This window comes from Arachis hypogaea, chromosome 14 (assembly GCF_003086295.3).
Source record: "Arachis hypogaea cultivar Tifrunner chromosome 14, arahy.Tifrunner.gnm2.J5K5, whole genome shotgun sequence".
Classification (NCBI taxonomy): domain Eukaryota; kingdom Viridiplantae; phylum Streptophyta; class Magnoliopsida; order Fabales; family Fabaceae; genus Arachis; species Arachis hypogaea.
The window spans coordinates 24,016,817-24,041,659 of NC_092049.1; the positions used below are offsets into that span (position 1 = coordinate 24,016,817).

Here is a 24,843-nt window from a genome sequence, read left to right on the forward strand (position 1 = left end):
AAGAACATGAAAGAATGAAACCAAGTTAAGAAAACAAACTAGAATGATGAAGTCTTGATGAGGAAATAACTCTTCTCAATGTTCCAATGCTAAGACCAATTGAAAATTAAAATTCTAAAAACCTAGAGAGAAAAACCTAAAAGAGTAAAACTAGATCTCTTCGTTGACTGAATGAATGTCTGTTATTTGTTTCTGCATGCTCTCTGACTCTAGTCTGCTTTTCCGGGCCGAAAACTGGGCCGAAATAGGGTCCAAAATCGCCCCCAACGAATTCTGCAAATTATGCAGATCGCACATGTCACGCGATCGCGTCATCCATGCGGACGCGTCAGTCGCGTTTTTTCTTGCCACGCGTTCGCGTCGTCCACGCTACCGCGTCGCCTAAGCTTTTCCAATCCGCGTGGCCGCGTGAGCCATGCGGCCGCGTCACTGCGATTTGCTCTCCTTCGCGCGGTCGCGTAAGCCATGCGACCGCGTCACTTCTCGCTGGTTATCTCCTCAAATTCTTGTGTTCCTTCCATTTTTGCTAGCTTCCTTTCCAATCTCCAATTCATTTATGCCCTGTAAAGTCTGAAACACTCAACACACAGATCACGGCACCGAATGGAATAAAGGAGAATTAAAAATAAATAATTAAAGTCTCTAGGAAGCAGTTTTCAAACATGTAATAAATTCAGGAAGGAAATCTAAATGCATGCTAATTTAATGAATAAGTGGGTAAGGATCATGATAAAAGTACATAATTAAACACAATATAAACCATAAAATAGTGGTTTATCACCACGCCATTGGTGCAGTATTGGGACAGAGGCATAACAAGATTTTGCACGTTATTTACTACGCTAGTCGTGTTCTGAATGATGCACAGAAGAATTACACAACCACAGAAAAGGAGTTGATTGCAGTGGTTTATGCCATTGACAAGTTTAGATCTTATTTAGTGCGATCAAAAGTGATTGTGTACACTGATCATGCTGCTTTGAAATATCTCCTCACAAAGCAGGATTCAAAACCCAGACTCATAAGATGGGTGTTGCTTCTGCAAGAGTTTGATATAGAAATAAGAGACAGAAAAGGGACAGAGAACCAGGTAGCAGATCACCTGTCCCGGATAGAACCAGTAGCAGGGGCGTCCCTCCCTCCTACTGAGATCTCTGAAACCTTTCCGGATGAGCAACTCTTTGCCATTCAGGAATTACCATGGTGTGTAGACATTGCAAACTACAAAGTTGTGAGATTCACACCCAAAGAGTACAGTAAACAACAAATGAAAAAGTTGATTTCTGATGCAAAGTACTACTTGTGGGATGAACCATATCTCCTTAAGAGGCGTGCAGATGGAGTAATCCGCAGATGTGTGCCTAGAGAAGAGGCACAAAAGATCCTATGGCATTGCCATGGATCACAATATGGAGGACACTTTGGAGTTGAGCGAACAGCCATAAAGGTTCTCCAATGTGGTTTCTACTGGCCTACTCTCTATAGAGACTCCCGAGAGTTTGTACGTAACTATGACAGTTACCAGAGAGCTGGTAATCTACCTCACGGTTATGCCATGCCTCAACAAGGGATCTTAGAGATTGAGTTGTTTGATGTATGAGGTATTGACTTCATGGGGCCTTTCCCACCATCATATTCAAACACTTATATTCTAGTGGTAGTAGACTATGTATCCAAATGGGTAGAGGCAATTGCAACACCCACTAATGATACCAAGATAGTGATGAAGTTCCTCTAGAAGCATATCTTCAGCAGGTTCGGTGTCCCTAGGATACTTATCAGTGATGGGGGCACTCATTTCTGCAATAAACAGCTTGACTCTGCTCTGGTACGATATGGAATTAACCATAAAGTTGCGACTCCATATCATCCACAGATAAATGGGCAGGCTGAAGTTTCAAACGAATCCTGGAACGGACTGTAAGTATCCGTAGAAGGGATTGGGCAAGAAGTCTGGACGATGCTCTGTGGGCATACAGAACAGCATTCAAGACTCCTATAGGAACCGCTCCATACCAGCTTGTGTATGGAAAAGCCTGTCATCTGCCAGTGGAACTGAAACACAAGGCCTACTGGGTAACCAGGTTCCTAACCTTGATGCTAAGATAGCTGGAGAGAAAAGATTACTCCAGTTGAATGAGTGGTGCACAAATTGTGAATCACACTTTTCACAACTCGTACCACTGACCAGCAAGTGCACTGGGTCGTCCAAGTAATACCTCACGTGAGTAAGGGTCGAATCCCACGAAGATTGTTGGTTTGAAGCAATCTATGGTTATCTTGTAAATCTTAGTCAGGAAGTCAATTATGTTTATCAGTTGAATTGCAAATAAACAAGAGAGCATGGATTAAAGGTTACTTGTTATGCAGTAATGGAGAATATGTTGGAGTTTTGGAGATGCTTTGTCTTCTGAATCTCTGCTTTCCTCTGTCTTCTTGTTCACGCACGCACGTCCTCCTATGGCAAGCTGTGTGTTGGTGGATCACCGTTGTCAATGGCTACCTTCCATCCTTCCAGTGAAAACTACGCTCACGCGCTCTGTCACAGCACGGCTAATCACCGGTTGGTTCTCGATCCAGTTGGAATAGAATCCCTTGATTCCTTTGCGTTTGTCACTAACGCCCAGCCTTCAGGAGTTTGAAGCTCATCACAGTCATTTGATCATTGAATCCTACTCAGAATACCACAGACAAGGTTTAGACTTTCCGGATTCTCAGGAATGCCGCCATCAATTCTAGCTTGTACCACGAAGATTCTAATTAAGAGATCTAAGAGATACTCATTCAATATGATATAGAACGGAGGTGGTTGTCAGGCATACGTTCATGGGTTGAGAATGGTGATGAGTGTCATGGATCATCACCTTCATCACAGTTAAGCGCGAATGAACATCTTAGATAGGAACAAGCGTGTTTGAATAGAAAACAGAAATACTTGCATTAATTCATCGAGACACAGCAGAGCTCCTCACCCCCAACAATGGAGTTTAGAGACTCATGCCGTCAAAGAGTACAAAATTCAGATCTAAAATGTCATGAGATATGCAAAATAAGTCTCTAAAAGTTGTTTAAATACTAAACTAGTAGCCTAGGTTTACAAAAAATGAGTAAACTATGATGGATGATGCAGAGATCCACTTCTGGGACCCACTTGGTGTGTGCTGGGGCTGAGATTTAAGCAATTCACGTGAGGAGGCCATTTGTGGAGTTGAACGCCAGTTTTTGTGCCAGTTTGGGCGTTCAACTCCAGCTTTTGATCCTTTTCTGGCGCTGGACGCCAGAATTGGGCAGAGAACTGGCGTTGAACGCCAGTTTACGTCGTATATCCTCGTGCAAAGTATGGACTATTATATATTGCTGGAAAGCCCTGGATGTCTACTTTCCAACGCAATTGGAAGTATGCCATTTCGAGTTCGGTAGCTCCAGAAAATCCACTTTGAGTGTAGGGAGGTCAGAATCCAACAGCATCAGCAGTCCTTTTTCAGCCTGAATCAGATTTTTGCTCAGCTCCTTCAATTTCAGCAAGAAAAATACCTGAAATTACAGAAAAATACACAACTCATAGTAAAGTCCAGAAATATGAATTTTTCCTAAAAACTAATAAAAATAGACTAAAAACTAACTAGAACATACTCAAAACTATATGAAATTAACCCCAAAAAGCATATAAAATATCCGCTCATCACAACACCAAACTTAAACTGTTGCTTGTCCTCAAGCAACTAGACAAATAAAATAGAAGACTAATACATTGAGAAGCAATAATATCTCAGAGTTTTTTTTTTTTTTTTTGTTGCATGAAGCTCAGATTCTAATTAGATGAGCGGGGCTAGTAGCTTTTTGCTTCCGAACAGTTTTGGCATCTCACTTTATCCATTGAAGCTCAGAGTGATTGGCATCTATAGGAACTTAGAATTCAGATAGTCTTATTGAGTATCCTATTTCAGTATGATGATTCTTGAACACAGCTATTTTATGAGTCTTGGCCGTGGCCCTAAGCACTTTGTTTTCCAGTATTACCACCGGATACATAAATGCCACAGACACATAATTGGGTGAACCTTTTAGATTGTGACTCAGCTTTGCTAAAGTCCCCAATTAGAGGTGTCCAGAGTTCTTAAGCACACTCTTCTTTTTGCTTTGGACCTTGACTTTAACCGCTCAGTCTCAAGTTTTCACTTGACACCTTCACGCCACAAGCACATGGTTAGGGACAGCTTGGTTTAGCCGCTTAGGCCAGGATTTTATTCCCTTAGGCCCTCGTATCCACTGATGCTCAAAGCCTTGGGATCCCTTTTTTGTTACCCTTTCCTTTTGGTTTTAAGGGATATTTGGCTTTTTGCTCTTGCCTTTTGGTTTTAAGAGCTTTGGCTTTTTCTGCTTGCTTTTTCTTTTTCTTTCTCTAATTTTTTTTTTCTGCAAGCTTTATTCTTTGCTGCTTTTTCTTGCTTCAAGAATCATTTTTATGATTTTTCAGATTATCAATAACATGTCTCATGTTCACCATTCTTTCAAGAGCCAACATATTTAACAGTCTTAAACAACAAATTCAAAAGACATATGCACTGTTCAAGCATTCATTCAGAAGACAGAAAGCATTGCCACCACATGTAACTAATTAGAATTTTTCTTATTAAAAACTCGAAATTTTATTGCCTCTTATTCAAAAGATCTACTATTTTATTCATGTTTAATGATGATGAGAAAAATAGACTATAACTTAATTGGAGATAAAATCAAAATAGATACTAATTACTACTATATGACTCCTAAGGTAAAAATAAAATAAGAACAATTATCACAGAGTTAAGGCTAAGATTAGAACTCAACAACCTTGAGGTTTGGAAGTGGATGTTCCTCTAGTCTGTGAGGTGCTTGGTCCTTGCCTCTTGGAGTGGGTTGTTTTCCTTTAGGGGCCATGATCTTAGTGATCACGGATAAGCACACCAAACTTAGAGCTTTGCTTGTCCTCAAGCAAAAGAAAAGAAAGGAGATGGGTAGAAGGAGAGCTCCTCCCCACCATCCTGGCGTTTGAACGCCCAAACACTGCCTGTTTTGGGCGTTCAATGCCCAATTGCTGCTCTCATGGGCGTTCAACGCCCAGTTGTTGCCCTTTTCTGGCGTTGAACGCCAGATAGCTATCCTTACTGGTGTTCAGCGCCCACTGGATGCCCATTTTGGGCGCTGAACGCCCAAAATGGCCTTCACTGGCGTTTTCTTGCCAGTGAGCTCCCTATCTCTGTTTTGTGTGCAGATTCCTTCTGTAACCCTGTAAACTTATGCAAATGATTCTTTACCTTAGTGTCAGTGAACTTTATATAAACAAATAAAAATAAAAATAGGGCAAAATGCTTAGAGGATTGATGCCCCATGGCTGGGTTGCCTCCCAGCAAGCGCTTCTTTATTGTCTTTAGCTGGACCTTGCTGAGCTTTTAATCTAGCTTCAGCCTTGAGCATTCTTGCTCAACGTTGCCTTCAAGATAGTGCTTGATTCTCTGTCCATTGACAATGAACTTCTTATCAGAATCAATATCTTGAAGCTCCACATAACCATATGGTGATACACTTGTAATCACGTATGGTCCCCTCTACCGGGATTTCAATTTCCCGGGGAATAGCCTAAGTCTAGAGTTGAACAGCAGAACTTTCTGTCCTGGTTCAAAGATTCTAGATGACAGCTTTCTGTCATGCCATTTTTTTTATTTCTCTTTATAAAGCTTGGCATTTTTGAAACCTGTGAATCTGAATTCCTCTAGCTCATTTAGCTGGAGCAATCTTTTTTCTCCTGCTAATTTGGCATTAAAGTTTAGGAATCTGGTTGCCCAGTAGGCTTTATGTTCCAGTTCCACGGGCAGGTGACATGCCTTACCATACACAAGTTGGTATGGAGAGGTCCCTATAGGGGTCTTGAATGCTGTTCTGTAAGCCCACAAAGTATCATCCATGCTCCGTGCCCAATCCTTTCTACGGGTACTTACTGTCCGTTCTAGGATTCTCTTTAATTCTCTGTTAGAGACTTCAGCTTGCCCATTAGTTTGTGGATGATATGGAGTGGCCACTTTATGGCGAATTCCATACCGAACCATGGCAGAGTAAAGCTGTTTATTGCAGAAGTGAGTGCCCCCATCACTAATTAGTACTCTAGGGATGCCAAACCTGCTAAAGATATGTTTTTGGAGGAACTTCAGCACTGTTTTAGTATCATTGTTGGGTGTGGCAATGGCCTCAACCCATTTTGATACATAGTCAACTGCCACCAGAATATAAGTGTTTGAGTATGATGGTGGGAAAGGTCCCATGAAGTCAATTCCCCATACGTCAAACAACTCAATCTCCAAGATTTCTTGTTGAGGCATGGCGTAACCATGAGGCAGATTACCAGCTCTTTGGCAACTGTCACAGTTACGTACGAACTCTCGGGAATCTCTATAGTGTGTGGGCCAATAGAAGCCACATTGGAGGACCTTGGTGGCTGTTCGCTCACCTCCGAAATGGCCTCCATATTGAGATCCATGGCAGTGCCATAGGATCCTCTGTGCTTCTTCTTTAGGCACACACCTACGGATTATTCCGTCTGCACATCTCTTAAAGAGATAAGGTTCATCCCACAAGTAGTACTTTGCATCAGTGATTAATTTCTTCTTTTGTATACTGTTGTACTCCTTGGGTATGAACCTTGCAGCTTTATAGTTTGCAATATCGGCAAACCATGGGGTTTCCTGAATGGCGAATAAATGCTCATCCGGAAAAGTTTCAGAGATCTCAAGAGAGGGAAGGGGCGTCCCTTCTACTGGCTCTATCCGGGACAGATGATCAGCCACTTGGTTCTCTGTCCCTTTTCTGTCTCTTATTTCTATATCAAACTCTTGCAGAAGCAACACCCATCTGATAAGCCTGGGTTTTGAATCTTGCTTTGTGAGTAGATATTTAAGAGCAGCATGGTCAGTATACACAATCACTTTTGATCCTACTAAGTATGATCTAAACTTGTCAATGGCATAAACCACTGCAAGTAATTCTTTTTCTGTGGTTGTGTAATTTTTTTGAGCATCATTTAAAATACGACTAGCATAATAAATGACGTGCAGAAGCTTGTTATGCCTCTGTCCCAGTACTGCACCGATGGCGTGATCACTGGCATCACACATTAGCTCAAATGGTAATGTCCAGTCTGGTGCAGAAATGACTGGTGCTGTGACCAGCTTAGCTTTCAGCGTTTCAAACGCCTGTAGACACCCTGTGTCAAACACAAATGGCGTGTCAGCAGCTAGCAGATTGCTTAGAGGTTTTGCAATTTTTGAAAAATCCTTTATAAACCTCCTATAGAATCCTGCATGCCCCAGAAAGCTTCTGATCGCCTTAACATTGGCAGGTGGTGGTAATTTTTCAATTACCTCTATTTTTGCTTGATCCACCTCTATTCCCTTGTTTGAGATTTTATGCCTAAGGACAATCTCCTCAGTCACCATGAAGTGACATTTTTCCCAGTTTAAAACTAGGTTGGTCTCTTGGCATCTTTTCAAAACAAGTTTCAGGTGATCCAGACAGGAGCTAAATAAGTCTCCATATACTGAGAAGTCATCCATGAAGACTTCCAGAAATTTTTCCACCATATCAGAGAAAATAGAGAGCATGCATCTCTGGAAGGTTGCAGGCGCATTACATAACCCAAATGGCATCCTTCTATAAGCAAACACTCCAGATGGACATGTGAATGCTGTTTTCTCTTGATCCTGGGGATCTACTACAATCTGGTTATAGCCTGAGTAGCCATCCAAAAAACAGTAATAATCATGACCTGCCAGTCTTTCTAACATCTGGTCTATGAATGGTAAAGGAAAATGATCCTTTCTGGTGGCTGTATTGAGCCTTCTGTAGTCAATACACATGCGCCACCCTGTAACTGTTCTCGTAGGAACCAGTTCATTCTTTTCATTATGAATCACTGTCATGCCTCCCTTTTTTGGGACGACTTGGACAGGGCTCACCCAGGGGCTATCAGAAATAGGATAAATAATCCCAGCCTCTAGTAATTTGGTGACCTCTTTCTGCACCACTTCCTTCATGGCTGGATTTAGCCGCCTCTGTGGTTGAACCACTGGTTTGGCATTATCCTCCAATAGGATTTTGTGCATGCATCTAGCCGGGCTTATGCCCTTAAGGTCACCTATGGACCACCCAAGAGCTGTCTTGTGTGTCCTTAGCACTTGAATAAGTGCTTCCTCTTCCTGTGAATTTAAAGCAGAGCTTATGATCACTGGAAAAGTATCACCTTCTCCCAGAAATGCATATTTCAAGGATGGTGGTAATGGCTTGAGCTCGGGTTTAGGAGGTTTTTCCTCTTCCAGAAGAAATTTCAGAGGCTCTTTCATGTCCTCTGAGTCCTCCAAATCAGGCTGAACATCTTTAAAGATATGTTCCAACTCTGATTCGAGACTCTCAGCCATGTTAATCTCTTCTACCAAAGAGTCGATAAGATCAACTTTCATGCAGTCTGTTGATGTGTCTGGATGCTGCATAGCTTTGACAGCGTTCAACTTGAACTCATCATCATTGACTCTCAGGGTTATTTCCCCCTGTTGGACGTCAATGAGGGATCGTCCAGTTGCTAGGAAGGGTCTTCCTAGAATGAGAGTAGCACTCTTGTGCTCCTCCATTCCAACACAACAAAGTCAGTGGGAAAGGTGAATGGCCCAACCCTGACAATCATGTCTTCAATCACGCCTGATGGGTATTTAGTGGAGCCATCAGCAAGTTGGAGACATATCCGGGTCGGTTTAACTTCGTCAGTTAAGCCAAGCTTTCTGATATTGGATGCAGGTATTAAGTTGATGCTTGCCCCAAGATCGCATAAAGCTGTCTTGGTGCAATTACCTTCTAATATGCATGGTATCAGAAAACTCCCAGGGTCTTTAAGCTTTTCTGGAAAGCTCTTCAGAATGACTGCACTGCATTCTTCAGTGAGGAGAACTCTTTCTGTTTCTCTCCAATCCTTTTTATGACTCAAGATCTCTTTCATGAACTTAGCATAAGAAGGTATTTGCTCGAGTGCTTCTGCAAATGGAATCTTTATTTCAAGAGTCCTGAGATAATCTGCAAAGCGAGCAAATTGCTTATCCTGTTCCTCTTTCCGGAGTTTTTGAGGATAAGGTATCTTGGCTTTATATTCCTCAACCGTAGTTGCTGCAGGTTTATTGCCTACAGAAGTGGTTGAAGAAGCCTTTTTAGAGGGGTTGTTATCAGCATTTGTGTGTGTCTGATCCCTCACTGGCAATTGAGTGCTAGAGTTAGAAACTGGAGTGACGTTAGAAGCCAACTCCTTGTCTGTTCCTGGCGTCTGAACGCCAGAATTGTACCCATTTTGGGCGTTCAGCGCCAGATCTTGCCCAGTTTGGGCGTTCAACGCCAGATCCTTGCCCATTTCTGGCGTTGAACGCCAGTTTTGCCTTGTTTCTGGCGTTGAACGCCAGTTTTGGGCATGGTCTGGGCGTTCAGCGCCAGCCTTCCACCAATTTTCTGGCGTTTTAGTGCCAGAATTATTTTTCCCTGGGCTCTTACTGTCCTCAGGTGAATTTTGGGTGGTTTGCTCATTCCTTAGCTTTTTGCTACCTTGAGGTGGGGTATTTAATGTTTTCCCACTTCTTAATTGAACTGCTTGGCATTCTTCTGTTATTTGTCTTGACAGCTGCTGCTTTGTTTGCTTAAACTATTCTTCCATATGTATATTAGCCATCCTTGTCTCTTGTAGTCTATCTTTGAATTCGGCTAATTGCTTTGTTAGGAAGTCCAATTGCTGATTGAATTCAGCAGCTTGTTTCACAGGGCTAAGTTCAGCAGTTGCTGTTTTAACCTCTTCTTTCATGGAAGGGTCACTGCTTAGGTATAGATGCTGATTCCTGGCAACTGTATCAATGAGTTCTTGAGCCTCTTCAATTGTCTTTCTCATGTGGATAGATCCACCAGCTGAGTAATCTAGAGACATCTGAGCTCCTTCTGCAAGCCCATAGTAGAAGATGTCTAACTGAACCCACTCTGAAAATATTTCAGAGGGGCATTTTCTTAGCATCTCTCTGTATCTCTCCCAGGCATCATAAAGAGATTCATTATCTCCTTGTTTAAAGCCTTGGATGTCCAGCCTTAGCTGTGTCATCCGTTTTGGGGAAAAGTATTGATTCAGGAATTTTTCTGTCAGCTGTTTCCATGTCCTTATGCTGGCCTTAGGTTGGTTATTTAACCACCTCTTAGCTTGATCTTTTACAGCAAATGGAAACAGTAATAGTCTGTAGACATCCTGATCTATTTCTTTATCATGTACTGTGTCAGCAATTTGTAAAAATTGTGCCAGAAACTCTGTAGGTTCTTCCTGTGGAAGACCGGAATACTGGCAACTTTGCTGCACCATGATAATGAGCTGAGGATTCAACTCAAAGCTACTGACTCCAATGGAGGGTATGCAGATACTACTCCCATATGAAGCAGTAGAAGGGTTAGAATATGACCCCAGAGTCCTCCTGGACTGTTCATTTCCGCTTAGGTCCATGATGGAGAAAGGGAGATGATGTAAAATAGACAAAATATTTTTATTTATTTATTTATTAATTTATTTCGAAAATAAAATAAAAATAAATAAAAGTGGGTGAAGATTTTCGAAAAATTGAGGAGAGAGAAAGTGGTTAGGAAGTTTTAAAAAAAATCTGAATTTTAAAAATTGATTTTCGAAAAAGATGCTTTAAAATAGAGAGAAAAGATATTTTTAAATTTTAAGAAGAGAGAGAAAAACAATAAGATAGCACAAGATTTAAAATTTTTAGATCTAATGCTCCTTGTTTTCGAAAATTTTTTGGGGGGGAAAACACCAAGGAACACCAAACTTAAAAATTTTAAGATCAAGACACAAGGAAAACTCAAGAACACTTTGAAGACTCACAAGAACACAAGAACACAAAGGAAGAACACCAAACTTAAAATTTTTTAGAAAACCAAAATAAATTTTCGAAAAAATTTTTTTTTTTGAAAAATCAACAAAAAAACACCAAACTTAAAGTTTGGCACAGGATTTAATAGAAAAAAATATTTTTGAAAAAGATTTTAAAAATATGACAGCCAATTACCATGAACATAAACACCACGTTCTAACTAATTGAGCTATAAATTTAAAGTGTTTTAACAAGGGATAAATAATAAAAGACTCTAAACCAAAAAAGAAAAATTTTTCCTAATCTAAGCAACAAAATAAACCGTTAGTTGTCCAAACACGAACAATCCCCGGTAGCGGCGCCAAAAACTTGGTGCACAAATTGTGAATCACACTTTTCACAACTCGTACCACTGACCAGCAAATGCACTGGGTCGTCCAAGTAATACCTCACGTGAGTAAGGGTCGAATCCCACGGAGATTGTTGGTTTGAAGCAATCTATGGTTATCTTATAAATCTTAGTCAGGAAGTCAATTATGTTTATCAGTTGAATTGCAAATAAACAAGAGAGCATGGATTAAAGGTTACTTGTTATGCAGTAATGGAGAATATGTTGGAGTTTTGGAGATGCTTTGTCTTCTGAATCTCTGCTTTCCTCTGTCTTCTTGTTCACGCACGCACGTCCTCCTATGGCAAGCTGTGTGTTGGTGGATCACCGTTGTCAATGGCTACCTTCCATCCTTCCAGTGAAAACTACGCTCACGCGCTCTGTCACAGCACGACTAATCACCGGTTGGTTCTCGATCCGGTTGGAATAGAATCCCTTGATTCCTTTGCGTTTGTCACTAACGCCCAGCCTTCAGGAGTTTGAAGCTCGTCACAGTCATTCGATCATTGAATCCTACTCGGAATACCACAGACAAGGTTTAGACTTTCCGGATTCTCAGGAATGCCGCCATCAATTCTAGCTTGTACCACGAAGATTCTGATTAAGAGATCTAAGAGATACTCATTCAATCTGATATAGAACGGAGGTGGTTGTCAGGCATACGTTCATGGGTTGAGAATGGTGATGAGTGTCACGGATCATCACCTTCATCACAGTTAAGCACGAATGAACATCTTAGATAGGAACAAGCGTGTTTGAATAGAAAACAGAAATACTTGCATTAATTCATCGAGACACAGCAGAGCTCCTCACCCCCAACAATGGAGTTTAGAGACTCATGCCGTCAAAGAGTACAAAATTCAGATCTAAAATGTCATAAGATATGCAAAATAAGTCTCTAAAAGTTGTTTAAATACTAAACTAGTAGCCTAGGTTTACAAAAAATGAGTAAACTATGATGGATGATGCAGAGATCTACTTCTGGGGCCCACTTGGTGTGTACTGGGGCTGAGATTTAAGCAATTCACGTGCAGAGGCCATTTGTGGAGTTGAACACCAGTTTTTGTGCCAGTTTGGGCGTTCAACTCCAGCTTTTGATCCTTTTCTGGCGCTGGACGCCAGAATTGGGCAGAGAACTGGCGTTGAACGCCAGTTTACGTCGTATATCCTCGTGCAAAGTATGGACTATTATATATTGCTAGAAATCCCTGGATGTCTACTTTCCAACGCAATTAGAAGCATGCAATTTCGAGTTTTGTAGCTCCAGAAAATCCACTTGAGTGCAGGGAGGTTAGAATCCAACAGCATCAGCAGTCCTTTTTCAGCCTGAATCAGATTTTTGCTCAGCTCCTTCAATTTCAGCCAGAAAAATACCTGAAACTATAGAAAAACACACAACTCATAGTAAAGTCCAGAAATATGAATTTTTCCTAAAAACTAATGAAAATAGACTAAAAACTAACTAGAACATACTCAAAACTATATGAAATTAACCCCAAAAAGCATATAAAATATCCGCTCATCAATGAGCTAGAGGAGTTTAGACTCAATGCTTTCGAAAATGCTAAAATCTATAAAGAGAAAGCAAAAAGATGGCAAGACAAAAGGCTGTCATCTAGAGTCTTTGAGTCATGACAGAAAGTCCTGCTGTTTAAATCTAGGCTCAGATTGTTCCCTGGGAAATTGAAATCCCGGTGGAGGGGACCATATGTGATTACAAGTGTGTCACCATATGGATATGTTGAGCTTCAAGATGTTGATTCTGACAAAAAATTTATTGTTAATGGATAGAGAATCAAACATTATCTTGAAGGGAATATTGAACAAGAATGCTCAAAACTGAGACTAAATTAAAAAGCTCAGTAAAGTCCAGCTAAAGACAATAAAGAAGCGCTTTCTGGGAGGCAACCCAGCCATTATCAAATCAAATTAGATGTTTATAACAATTATATAAGTCCATTTAATTTTGTTGTCCATGTTTATTGATGCTTTTTCAGTGAACAAGTCAAGGATATGAAGGTTCAGAACATAAAGCAGAAGAATCACAGAGTAAAAGAGCTCACTGGCATCAAAACGCCAGTAAAGATATCATTCTGGGTGTTAAACGCCTGAATGGGCAGCATTCTGGGCGTTTAACGCCAGAATTGGCAGCACTCTGGGCATTCAGAAAAATGCCCAGTAAGGAGGGATTTCTGGCGTTTAACGCCAGCCAGGGTATCTGGCTGGGCATTAAACGCCCACAATGGCCACCAGATGGTCCTTAAACACCAGAATGGCTATCATTCTGGGCGTTTAACGCCAGCACAGCTAGGGAAGAGGTAATTTCATTCCCAATTCAATTTTTTTTCGAATTTTCATGTTTTAAATCAAAATTTTCTGCATCCAAACATTACAAACATTCATTCTTTAATTTCCATTCACAAAAGTTTATAATCTAATAAATCCTTTTTAATTCTTTTTCAATTCTTTTCAATTCCTTTTCAAAAACTCACTCATATTTCCAATTTCTTTTCAAATCTTTTTAACTCATTCATATAATCTTTTATTTCATAAATGGATAAACAAAAATTCAGATCTAACTTCCTTAAATCTTTTTCATATCTCTTAATTTTGAAAACAATCTTCTCTTTTTCATATCATGTTTATCTTTTATCAATCATATCTTTCAAAGCATATCTTTTTCTAAAATTTTGACCCCATTCCCTCCCTCCCCTTTATTTATACATTCGGCCATCACCTCTCCTCCCTTATTCGAATCCTTTTCTCCATCTATTCATCTTCTTTCTTTTTATTTTGCTTGAGGACAAGCAAATCTCTAAGTTTGGTGTGATTTTCGTGATCCCTGAGTTAAAACAAACCAATCTCATGGCACCCAAAGGAAGACAAAATGCTTCAAGAGAGAAGAAAGAAAGAAATCCAAAGCCACGTTGGATGCATGAGAACTTCTGCACCAAAGAACATGCAGACCATTATTTCAAAATTGTTTGCAGAAGATCAGTGATCCCGGAAGTTAGGTTCAATCTGAAAGAAGATGAATACCCGGAGATCCAAGAGCAGATTCAAAACAGAGGCTGGGAAGTCCTGGCTAATCCTGAGATACATGTTGGAAGAAACATGGTCCAGGAATTCTATGCAAATCTGTGGATGACAGAAAAGCAACGATTAGAGGGAACTGCTTTCTACACCTTTCGGACTATGGTCAGAGGGAAGGTTATTTACTTCCACTTTGACAAAGTGAGAGAGGTTCTTAAACTTCCTCAACTACAAGATGATCCAGAATCCTTTAACAGTAGAATGGCCAAGGATAAAAGGATAAATCAAGTTCTAGAGGATATATGCATCCCTGGAACCAAGTGGATTACCAATTCAAAAGGTTTCCCAAACCAGTTAAAGAGAGGAGACCTCAAACCAGTTGCTAGAGGGTGGCTGGATTTCATAGGACGTTCTATTCTCCCAACTAGTAACCGATCTGAAGTCACTGTCAAGAGGGCAGTGATGATTCACTGTATTATGCTAGGGAAGGAGGTAGAGATTCATCAGCTGATCCCTGTTGAAATCTACATGTTTGCAAACAAGGAATCCACTGAGGCCAAGTTGGCCTACCCAAGCTTGATTAGTCTGTTATGCAAAAATGCGGGGTACAGGTGGGTGTGGATGAACACATCACAATTGAAAGCCCAATCACCAAAAAAGTGATGGATGGACCTCAAATTCAAGATAACCTCATCAAGAGGGGGCGTATGAGCTCCTCCCAGAAATTCCTCAATTTGATTATTGGGCCGCTTAGAAGCATCTGTCACCAAGCTGCAAGAAACTGTGAACCAACTCAAAGAAGAACAGCAGAATTAAAACAGCATGCTCTGCAAAATGCTCATAGAACAAGAGAGACAAGGGCATGAGAAGCTGTCTCTTGAAGAGTTGGACGTCCCACAGATTGAAGGAGCACCTACCCCTCAAAATCAAGGTTGTTGAGTCCTAACTCTGTGATAACGTTTATTATTAGAAACCTATTTTAAGAATCACATAAGCATTAGTATTAGAGTCATTTATTTTTATGTCTTTAATTTCCTTCCTTTTATTATTATTTTTCTGCTTTTATGTTTATTTTATGTCTTATTTTTATTCCATGATCAATAAATTTTAGAGTCTATATCTTAAAGCTATGAATGATTCCATGAATCCCTCACCTTTCTTAAATGAAAAATGTTTTTATTTGCAAAAGAACAAGAAGTGCATAGTTTCGAAATTTATCTTGAAACTAGTCTAATTATTTTGATGTGGTGACAATACTTTTTGTTTTCTTAATGAATGCTTGAACAGTGCATATTTTTGAAATTGTTGTCTATGAATGTTAAAAATTGTTGGCTCTTGAAAGAATAATGAAAAAGGAGAAATGTTATTGATAATCTGAAAAATCATAAAATTGATTCTTGAAGTAAGAAAAAGCAGTGAAAAGCTTGCTAAAAAAATTTAGAAAAAGAAAGAAAAAGAAAAAGCAAGCAGAAAAAGCCAGTAACCCTTTAAACTAAAAGGCAAGGGTAAAAAGGATCCAAGGCTTTGAGCATTAATGGATAGGAGGGCCCAAAGGAATAAAATCCTGGCCTAAGCGGCTAAATCAAGCTGTCCCTAACCATGTGCTTGTGGCATGAAGGTCCAAGTGAAAAGTTTGAGACTGAGTGGTTAAAGTCGTGGTCCAAAGCAAAAGAGTGTGCTTAAGGGCTCTGGGCACCTCTAACTGGGGACTCTAGCAAAGCTGAGTCACAATCTGAAAAGGTTCACCCAGTTATGTGTCTGTGGCATTTATGTATCCGGTGGTAATACTAGAAAACAAATTGCTTAGGATCACAGCCAAGACTCATAAATTAGATGTGTTCAAGAATCAACATACTGAAATAGGAGAATCAATAACACTATCTGAATTCTGAGTTCCTATGGATGCCAATCATTCTGAACTTCAAAGGATAAAGTGAGATGCCAAAACTTTTCAGAAGCAAAAAGATACTAGTCCTGCTCATCTAATTGGAACTGAGCTTCACTGATATTTGAAATTTATTGTACTTTCTCTTCTTTTTATCCTATTTTGTTTTTAGTTGCTTGGGGACAAGCAACAATTTAAGTTTGGTGTTGTGATGAGCGGATAATTTATACCCTTTTTGGCATTGTTTTTACATAATTTTTAGTATATTTTATTTACTTTTTATTATATTTTTCTTAGTTTTATTCAAAAATCAAATTTCTGGACTTTACTATGAGTTTGTCTATTTTTCTGTAATTTCAGGTATTTTCTGGCTGAAATTGAGGGACTTGAGCAAAAATCTGATTCAAAGGCTGAAAAAGGACTGCAGATGCTGTTGGATTCTGACCCTCTTGCACTCGAAGTGGATTTTCTGGAGTTGCAGAAATCCAATTGGCGCGATCTTAATTTCTTTGGAAAGTAGACATCTAGGGCTTTCTATCAATATATAATAGTTTATACTTTGTCCGAGATTTGATGGCCCAAACTGGCATTAAAAGCTAGCCTAAAACTTTCTGGCGTAAAACGCCAGAACTGGCATAATTCTTGGCGTTAAACGCCAATTCTGGCACCCAGGGTGGCGTTTAACTCCAACTTTGGGCATATGCACGTGAAAGCTTGAAAGCTCAGCCCAGACATGCACCAAGTGGGTCCTGGAAGTGGATTTCTGCACTATCTGCACATAGTTACTCATTTTCTGTAAACCTAAGTTACTAGTCTAGTATAAAAACTACTTTTAGAGATTCATTTCGTACCTTATGACATTTTTACACTTCATATTGTATCTTCTATGGCATGACTCTCTAAACCCCATAGGTGGGGGTGAGGAGCTCTGCTGTATTTCAATGGATTAATACAATTACTACTGTTTTCTATTCAATCACGCTTGATTCTATTCTAAGATAATCACTCGTACTTCAATCTAGAGAATGATATGATCCGTGACACTCATCATTATTCTCAATTCTATGAACGCGTGTCTGATAGCCACTTCCGTTCTATCTGAGCTCAACGTAGTCATTGGGCGACAGCTTGAGTGCGTATCTTTTGGGGTTCTAATCCACGGACCGAGTCCGGAGGTTAGAACCTTCGTGGTATAGGCTAGAACCAATTGGCAGCATTCCTAGGATCCGGAAAGTCTAAACCTTGTCTGTGGTATTCCGAGTAGGATCCGGGAAGGGATGACTGTGACGAGCTTCAAACCTGCGAATGTTGGGCACAGTGACAGTGTGCAAAAGGACAAGGGTCCTATTCCGACGCTAGTGGGAACCGACAGATGATTAGCCGTGCGGTAGCTGTACATGGTATTTTTCATCCAAGACGAGAAATCCGACAGTTGATTAGCCATGCAGAGATCGTAATTGGTATTTTTCATCCGAGAGGATCATAAAGTTTGCCATTGAAGGAAGCCATGCGTGTTTGGAGAAGAAGACAGTAGGAAAGCAGAGATTCAGACGACATAGCATCTCCGGAACCTCAGCCTGTTTCTCGTTACTGAATCACAAGTACTATTTATTTCATATTTTTTATTTTTCATAAATACAATCGCTCTTATCATTAATCTCCTGACTAAGATTTACAAAATAACCATAGCTTGCTTCAAGCTGACAATCTCCGTGGGATCGATCCTTACTCACGTAAGGTATTACTTGGACGACCCAGTGCACTTGCTGGTTAGTTGTGCGAAGTTGTGAAAAGTGTAATCACAATTTTGTGCACCAGAAGCCTGGGGACGCGAAGACAGAGGACGTAAAGAGCGTAGGAAACAGACGAACGGAGCACCTTAGCAAATAAACCAGCAAAGAGCGAAGAAAAAGAGAAACTAAAAATGATTCCTCAAAATTCAAAATGAAAGGCAAAAAAGGAAAAGGAGGAAACGGCGAAGGGGAATTAATGAGCTTTTACCCCTCACACGTTCCCAAGAAAGCGTAACGTGCACTGCAATTAAAGAAGGAAAAACGCTTCGCATTCAAGGAGTCCCAACAGGAGTTAAACGAGAGATCGACAAAAAGCAAAATGCTCGAGCACGACTTCCTTAAAAGGGTCGAAGCCTAAAAGACACGACCTTAAGGGTAAAGATCGAGCTCAAGCAGGGGCACTGTTCATACCCTGGATCGAGCTGTGCGACCTGGGCTAACTGAAGACAAGAGCGAACGACCTCCTTAGGTTGGGTCGCCCCCGACTTCTCCTTAAAAGAGTTCGGCCAAATCGCCATAGAGGCCCAAGCTGGTCCAAATGAAGGAACACAGCTGATTCTGAAGGCAGCAAAGCCTAGAAAGAAAAGGCGGTTTCCCTAAAAAGATAAAGATAAAGATAACTAACTTATCTTAAGGGACATCCCACACTACTATAAATACACTGGAGCACCCAGGTATAACTCATACTCTGATTCTACAAAAAACCTGCCTAAAGCACATGCTAACTTAAGCGTCAGAGTCTCTTGCAGGTACCACCACCTTCCAGTGATAAAGGATCAGCAGCATCTCCAACTCCACCAGGTCGGACACAGCAGTGCCGACCAACACTAATGATCTCGTCCGAGATCAACCTATAGTTTCAGGTAACCCTCGGAATAGGGGGTGACCCAAAGAGACAAATACAACCTCGAAAAAGGAGAATAAGTAAAAGTAAAAAAGGTCTTTACTACCCAGGGCCGAAGAACCTAGCTAAAGGGGTACAAAGCTCCTGAAAAGAGATACTACTCAAAAAGGATAATCCCAAAACAAGTCTAAGAAGGTCGTTCAAACAAACTAAGAAGATTGTTTGGAATTCGACTAGGAAGCCCAGACGACCAAGTTGCCAAGACAATATAGCTGACCAAAGAAAGGAGGTAGCCACCGCAAGGGAAACCAAGGAAACCCCACCCCAAGGGGTGTCAAACCAAGGAAACCCAAAGCACCTGCGTAAAATCTGAGGAGCGACCTCCTCCAAACAAAAGGTTGAAAAATAACCTCCAAATATAAAGCATATCGACACAAGCAAAGTTAATGCGCCATTCAAATTAAAGCATTAAAGACTCAAAGGCTGCCTAAACGGCAACCCAATTGTTTAAGGTGTTTTAGATAAAGTTGTTAGGAAGCAACTAAATTTCAAAGATCATCCACAAAAAAACTTACAAAAACCAACAAAGTTCAACAAAGTCCACAGATCGGACTATACTCAAAACAAAGATGTAATAAGAAATCACAATGGATCCGAAGTTGCATCAGCAGCTACATCCTGAGGAGAAGGAGGCATGGTCGAGATTGGGGTGGCATTAACAACTCCATCCGAGCCATTCAATATCTCTAGATAAGGTCTAGGCCCCGGAGGAATCACCTCGGCAGAAGAAGCTGCATCAGTGGAAGTTGTGGAAGCCTTAGCCGGCGGTGCAAGGGGAGGACCCTCATCATCATCATCTAGGACAGGCACAATCTTGCCATCCTCCACCACATTATCCAGGCTGAATAAGGAGAGGTCGAGCTCAGGAGCAGGAATCCAGACCTGAGCCTTCAGGTTCTCATACATCTCAGTCATACTGCTCACCATATGGCCCTGAAGCTCGGCATAATCGGCCTAGGCAGACTGAAGTCTCTCCCTAGTCTGCAACAGCTCTCCATAAGTGCGAGAATAGCTCTCTTTGGACTTCTTGGCCATCTCCGCGGCCAGGTTGGCAGACGTCTCAGCAATAGTAACCCGAGCCTTCTCCTTTTCTACGTCAAGCTCCAGTTTGGCAACCTTGGCATCCAGCTCATCCTTCAGATCCTTTACCTTGGTAAATTTAGCCTTGTCCTCCTCCATAAAAGCTCTAGTAGCATGAACAGGAGACTGCTTGATAACTCGGGACAAAACAGCACTCATATTGGCCATCCGAACACTATTGTTGGCAATAAAATCAAGGTGATGAAGGATCGACACATCATCATAGAGAACCTTGCCATAGGGAGCAATAAGCTCTAAAGCAAAGGCCACACCGTCGAATTCTTTGTCGTTCAAATTATAAGTTCCAACAACCTTTTGCTGCTTGGGAGGAAGACCAGCCAAAGTAGGGGAGGAGGCAGCACCAGAAGTCTCAACAGGCGGATCAGAAGAAACTGTTCGAACTCTAGAGGTTGGGATAATCTTCCTTGGTCCCTGAGACTTAGCCGTTGGTTTCTTTGGAGGCAACTGTGGAGAAGACCCCTCTCCAAAAATCTTCTGTGACAAGTTCTGGGCAGCCACCGCCTTCTTGGCCTTCCGAAAAGACTTCATGGAGTCCGAAGATTTAACCATGTTTGGAAAAGAAGCCGAGAAAATAATTACACAGTCAAAAAAGGACAAAGATTACAAACAACAAAAAGCATTTTTCCATGAAATAAGAAGTCGGACACTATCTAGTTCGGCACGGACGAGGGAAGGATCTCCTAGAAATCTCTTTGTATCCAGATAAGGAGGCTCCCCCCAATGTTCCTCTAAAACACCTATAAAAGCCTGTTCTACCTCATATAAATTTTCCCAAAGGTACTTAGGAGCTACAGGTTCTTTTTGCCACCATAAAGGAAAAGTAGGTTCATCATTCTCATCTAGAAAGAAATGGCGAGCATTCTCAACAACTCGGACTTTAAAATAGTAGTTCTTAAAGTCCCAAAAGGATTCGTCAAACATCGAAAATACTTTCTTTCCCTGGGTAGCTCGGAAGGAAATCCAAGAAGCCTTCTTCTTGGCCACCCCAGGTTTGGTCAACACGAAAAGGTAAAGAAAAAGGGATATTGAAGGTTAGACACCGAGTTCTTGGCACAACAACTGAAAAATCTTCATGAAAGCCCAAGAGTTCAGATGAAGCTGTGAAGGGGCCATATTACAGGTCCATAGGAGTTCGGTTTCAAAGGCAGTAAAAGGAAGGGTAATACCTAACTGGCTAAAAAAGCAGTCATAGGCATAGAAGAAAGGATGCTTTTCCCGAGTTAAAGGAGGGAAACAAACCCTCTCCTCAGGGTTGGGTGATAACAGTTCGTAATTCTTCTCGTCCTTCCTACAAATACACACCCTATGAAACCTCCTAAGTCTCTCACAGTACTCCGGGTCGGCCACAGTAACACACATTAGGACTATCGAATCTAACCAATCGGCCATACCAGCAGGGACTTTGGTGGACATCTCGACAATATTCTTACGGAAAGACATACAGCAAACTACACCTACAGCAAAGCAAAATAACAAAGGGTCACTACCAAAACAACTCGGACAGAAACAAAAAAGGAAGAAACAACCGACAAGCAGTAGGTATGGCAAACAAAGGGCTCCCCAGGGCTTGAAGCGTGAGCATCTTTTCTATTTTTTCCTAGTGAATTTGCATTTAATTTGTTAATTTTTATCAAGAATTTATTATCTTTCAGCCACTATGGATCCTACTTTGAGTCTTATGCAATTTCGTTTACTTTAGGTAGCATTCGGATGAATTTGATGGAGTTTCTACAGAGAAAGAGAAAAAACCAATGAGCTGACTAGCGAGGAGCGACGCGTGCGCGTGCCTGACGTGTATGCATGATTTAGAGCTATTCATGGCGACGCGTGCACGTACTTGACGCGTACGCGTGAAAAGCAAAGTTGCTCAGCGACGCGTGTGCGTACCTGACGCGTACGCGTGACACACGAAAAAAGCCATTGACGCGTACGCGTGACCGACGCGTACGCGTGACATGCGCGACATGCAGACTTCACAGAAAACGCTGCAGAGTGAAGGAATCAAGTGGTCCCCATCCATCAATTGAAGACTTAATGATTGCCATAATTAATTCTGATTTAAATTTAAATATTATTTTAAAAATAGAAAAAGATATTATTTTAGTTTTAGAAGATAGATTTTAAATTTATTAGGATTAGATATAAAAGGGGATTGGAATTAGTTAACTATTCATTCCATCTCAAGACAACATTATTCCATTCAATTCCAATTTACAATCCTATTTTCTCTTTACCATGAGCAACTAAACCTCCACTGTTAAGGTTAGAAGCTCTGTCTATTTTTATGGATTGATTTTCTTGCATTTTCTATTTTAATTCATGTATGGATTTATAATTTAAGAATTGTTTTCGTTCTTTATTTTACGAATTTGGGTGGAACGGAAGTATGACCCTCTTTCTAAATACGTTCTTGTATAACTTGGAAAAGCTCTTTACTTGAACAACAGCTTGAAAACATATTCTCCAAAATTTTAATTATCTGTATTTAACGAGATATGTGACATATAATCCTTTTATTTTTGGGTAATTAGAGTTTTTGTGGCATATAAACTGGAATTTGATCATCACCCTCTAATTGGAATTAATTGACCAATGAATTGGCAGTTGATGAAAGTTAGAGGAGACTAGAAAAGTCTAAGGAATTAGGATCTAGTCACATATAGTTTGCCATAAATTAAATCCTACATGATTAAAATAGTTAGTAAGAAAAGTTAATCCGAAAAAATAGATAACTCTGGACCCTTAACTTCCTTCTCGATATTTTATTCCCAAATTAATCATTTCCCTGTCTTCTGTTTAATGCTCTTTGAATATTCAAACACTCTTTTCTGTTTGCCTAACTAAGTAAATCAAGTAACTATTGTTGCTTAGTCCTTCAATCCTCGTGGGATCGACCCTCACTCACCTGAGGTATTACTTGGTACGACCCGGTGCACTTGCCGGTTAGTTTGTGGGTTATAAATTTTTGCACCAAGCTTTTGGTGCCGTTGCCGGGGATTGATAGAGATTAACAACTATTAGTGGTTTGATTGCTTGGATTAGGCATTTTAATGTTAATTTAATTTAAATTTTTTTTTATTATTTTCGAAAAAAAATTTAAATAAATAGCACTAATATTTTTCTTTAATTTCTGAAATTAAGTTTGGTGTTGTCTATTTATTTTTATTTTAATTTTTCCTGTTTATTTTTTAGTTAATTTCGAATTTCTCTGTCTTAATTCTACCTATAATTTTCAAAATTTATTTATTTATTTTATTTAGTATTTTTATTTTATTATTTTACACAGGTTACCTCATTGGGAATTCTCTACACTCTGATGTAGAGATTCCCATCTTTTCTTGTTTTCTGTTTGTTTATGCGCAGGAACAGAGATAAGGAACATCTCTTAGACTTTGATCCTGAACCTGAAAGGACTTTCAGGCAGCGTTTACAACAAGCAAGACTTTGCAAGGCTACAGAATCCACTATGGATCACAATAATGCTGTTAATGCCAATATGAGAAATCCGAATGGGGATGATCAAAAAAGGAGAGTGCTTGGCTCCTACTCTGCTCCTACTGCAGATCTTTATGGAAAAAGCATTGTGGTACCCCCTATAGCTGCGAACAACTTTGAGTTGAAGCCACAATTGGTCACCCTGGTGCAACAAAACTGTCAGTATCATGGTCTTCCCCACGAAGACCCAAATCAATTTATTTCTAATTTTCTGCAGATTTGTGATACTTTGAAGACAAATGGAGTGAACCCAGAGGTGTACAAACTCATGCTCTTCCCATTTGCTCTGAGGTATGGAGCCAAACTATGGCTAGATTTCCGACCCAAGGAGAGTTTGGATACTTGGGACAAGGTTGTTACTGAGTTTCTTACTAAGTTTTTCCCACCAAAGAAGCTGACTAAGCTTAGGGTGGAGGTTCAGACCTTCAGGCAGAAGAATGGTGAAACTCTTTATGAAGCTTGGGAGAGGTACAAGCTACTGACTAGGCAATGCCCTCCGGACATGTTCTCCAAATGGACCCAACTACATATCTTTTATGAAGGCTTGGGAGAAATGTCCAAGATGTGCTTAGATAATTCTGCAGGTGGTTCATTGCACAAGAAGAAGACACCAGAGGAGACTATTGAGCATATTGAATTGGTTGCTAGCAACCAATATTTATACTCATCTAACAGGAATCCTGTGAACTCTGAGGCTCCTCAGAAGAAGGGTGTTATGGAAGTAGAAGCTCTTAATGCTATTCTTGCTCAGAACAAGCTTATGTCTCAGCAAATAAGTCTACTTACTCAACAGATGGGTGGCATGCAAATCTCAGCTATCAACACCCAAAATCCACCTCAAGCGGTCTCTTATGACATGACAGGTAATTTTGTGCAAAATGATAATTATGATTATGCTCAATTCTCTTCTGAACAGGTCAATTACATGGGCAGTGCTCCTAGAAATCCCAATAATGATCCCTATTCTCAGACCTACAATCAGGGATGGAGAAATCACCTAAATTTTGGGTGGAGGGACCAATCTCAGAGAGCTCAGAATTTCAACAATAATTCTCAGGGCGGCTTCCAACAGAACAATCATAATAACCATCAATTTTAGTCTCATCAACAACAACCACCTCTGTAGGCAAATTCTAATTTTCAAGAAGATTCTAATTGGGAGATGATGAGGAGTTATATGCAGGAAACCAGAGCATCAATCAAGAATTTAGAGATCCAGATGGGTCAAATAGCCACAAGAGTTAATGAAATTGATCAGAGGACCACTAATAGCCTTCCTGGTAACACAATTCCAAATCCAAGAGAGGAATGCAAGGCTATCACCTTGA

General features: G+C 40.4%; 1 non-coding gene across 1 annotated transcript; it reads right to left on the reverse strand.

Annotated features, from left to right (window-relative positions):
- Positions 1 to 23,915: 23,915 nt before the first annotated feature.
- Positions 23,916 to 24,022, reverse strand: LOC112746076 (small nucleolar RNA R71). Its single transcript, XR_003173976.1, has one exon. It is a non-coding gene; the product is annotated as a small nucleolar RNA R71 (small nucleolar RNA).
- Positions 24,023 to 24,843: the final 821 nt, after the last annotated feature.